This window comes from Chaetura pelagica, unplaced genomic scaffold (genome assembly GCF_000747805.2).
Source record: "Chaetura pelagica isolate M959 unplaced genomic scaffold, ChaPel_1.0 scaffold258, whole genome shotgun sequence".
Lineage (NCBI taxonomy): Eukaryota > Metazoa > Chordata > Aves > Apodiformes > Apodidae > Chaetura > Chaetura pelagica.
The window spans coordinates 243,463-246,239 of NW_009954333.1; positions in this window are offsets into that span (position 1 = coordinate 243,463).

Here is a 2,777-nt window from a genome sequence, read left to right on the forward strand (position 1 = left end):
AGGGAAAAAACAAAGTCACTGAGATTGACTCTACTGACAGTCAAGATCATTGTTTTCCAATGTCAAATATGTTAGTGTTCTGTTCCCTTCCAGTCTGACCTCTCTGCCTCTTTACGAGCATCTCTGACACTAAAATTGATTTTCAAAAACACCCTCTTCTGGCTTTCCTATAAAATGTAGTTCTAATTAAAAATTAAGTTACTCAAGCACCTCATCTCCCCACTTTGTATCCACAAAGATAAACACACTAGCTTTTCATGTGACTGTAATCTGGTTGTCCTTCTTTTCATTTACTTCCCCTTTCAGTCCCCTGCCTGTGTTATCTCCTCCTGTTGTTCCTGTACTTGCCTAGACTGTAAGCTCTTAGGGGGCAGGGAATCTGTCTTTGATTTGTTTCATGTAGCACCATGAAATATGGAGCTATATAAATAATAAAACAAAGTAGATCTTCTTAAATGATGCTTGAAGTGATAGTGATCTGATTGACTGCCAGTTTAGTAATATGTTGGTTTAGCTCATTGCCTGAAATCCTAATCACTACAGCAATAAAATAGTTTTTAAAAATACAAATAATACACCCAACTCAAACCCATCACACCAGCTCATCTTACTGGAAATTCCCCTACATGGTCACGGTATAGGAATATAGAACCTCATGTTCATATAGCCTCTGTAAAGGGTTTAATGTGAAATCAGCTATATTAAAAAAGGAAAAAAGTAGATTAACACATAAAAAGAATGGTTGCATGTAAAGTGAGCTTTTTGAAAGAGAAATTGTCATAAGTTTAAGCTTGGAAGAGCTGTGATTAAGCAATTTGTTCAGTTGAACATCAGGCACTTTGCCTTCCTTCACTGTATTTGTCCACTTTGAACAAGCCTCCCTTTGTCAAAATCTGTGCCAATCCTATTTTATTATTTAATTTATGGGTATCATTAGAAATTTTCTATGACAGATTATTCTAATTAAAACTGAATAAATGCTTTCTCTTTTTCCTGTCCAATAACACTAACTTTCTGGAAGTGCTGGAATGACAGAATTCTAGGAATTTGACAAAATGTATTGCTGTAGATAAAAGGAAAGGAGGTAACTGACACACCTGATCTTGAGGACAAATACATCAGCATTATCTTTTACCTTTTTCTTCTTCACGGAATGCCACACTGTAACGATGACATTTTTTATTTTGAATGCTGAATTGCACACATAGATATATCTTTCAGGAATCTTGGAGCCAAGAGAATGCCTTTCTTTCCTAGTCATACGAGGTATGCATTGTTTTTCAAGCTACTTAGGAAATCTACCATGAGCTTCTTTGTTATGACTGCATGAGCTTTGGTTGGAGGAAATAAGATATTTAGTCCTTTCTTACCTAAAAAATTTCATTGAAACATTGAAGATTGGTAAACGTTTGAGCTGGTTTTAATGTTGTTGGACCACATCATCCACCAAAGACCAAAGTTGTAGCAATTTGAAGATAGACACTCAAACCTTATAACGGATTAAAAACAAAGGTTGTCTCTTGCCTGTGTCCTCCAAGAAGACTGTTGACTATTAAGCCCAGGAAGTGGAAAGCAACCAATCACAGTGATGGTAACTATGTCCTTCTCTTTATTCTTTAACCATGTTAACAGAATGGGACATTCAGACAGATCAATAGAAATTTCTATGTACATCTGCTAAACTATTCTAAGCATTAACATCAATGTTAAGAATGTTATTTTTTGTTAAGTAAAAGTTACTTGTGGGCTTATCACAGAGGCATCTTTTCTAAAATCATAGACTCACAAAATCACAGAATCATTGAGGTTTTGAATTGCTGAGTTCAGAGACTTTTCCAGATGGAAGGTCCCTCTGGAAACTGCCTAAGTCCAATGCCCCTGTTTAAAGCCAACTAGGGAAATTGTCCAGGATATTGTGCAGTCAGGTTTTGAATACTTCCAAGAATCAGTTTTCCACAACCTCTTTGTTTCCGGTGGTCATTTGTACTGAAAGTAAAAAAGATTTTTTCCTCACATTTTAAGGTAATTTCTTGCATTTCAGTTTGTGTTTACAGCCTCTTATCATCTCACTGGACAGCACTGAGAGTCTGTTTCCATTTTACCTCCATCAGATTCCACTCAGCCTTCTCTGCTTTAGTCTTTGGAGTCTCAAATCTATCAGCCTCTCCCTGTGACAGATGTTCAATCTCTTAATCATCTTTGAGGCCCTTTTCCGTGGGCCTTATTCAATCTGTTGTGTCTCTGACTCTCATGTACTGAGGAGCCCAAAACCAGACCCAGCAGTCTAGATATGGCTCAAAAGTGCTGAGTAGAGAGGAGAGATCACCTTCACTGATTGCTGGCAATGGTCTTCCTAATGCAGCCTAGAGTTCTGTTGCTTTTCTTAGGTGCAAGGGCAGTTTGCCAGCTCGTGTTCACTTTGTTGTCTGTGAAGATCACCAAGTCCTTTTTCTGCAAGGTTTTACCCAAATCCCAAGCTATTGTATGGAGCTATTCTTCCCCAGGTGCAGGACTTGTCGTTTCTCTTGTTCAGCTTCATGAATTTCCTGTCAGCCCATATCTCTCCAGTCTTTTGAAGTCCCTCTGAATGGCAGCACAAACATCTGCCTTATCAAACGCTCCTTTGTGTAGTGTCCATTCTTGCTGAGAATTCACTCTGTCCCCTCATACAGGGCATTAATTAAGAAGTTAAACAATATGAGACTCAATATTGACCCTTTGGGTTCATCACTAGCTACTGGCCTTTACCAGGACTTTCTGCCACTGATTGCAACCCA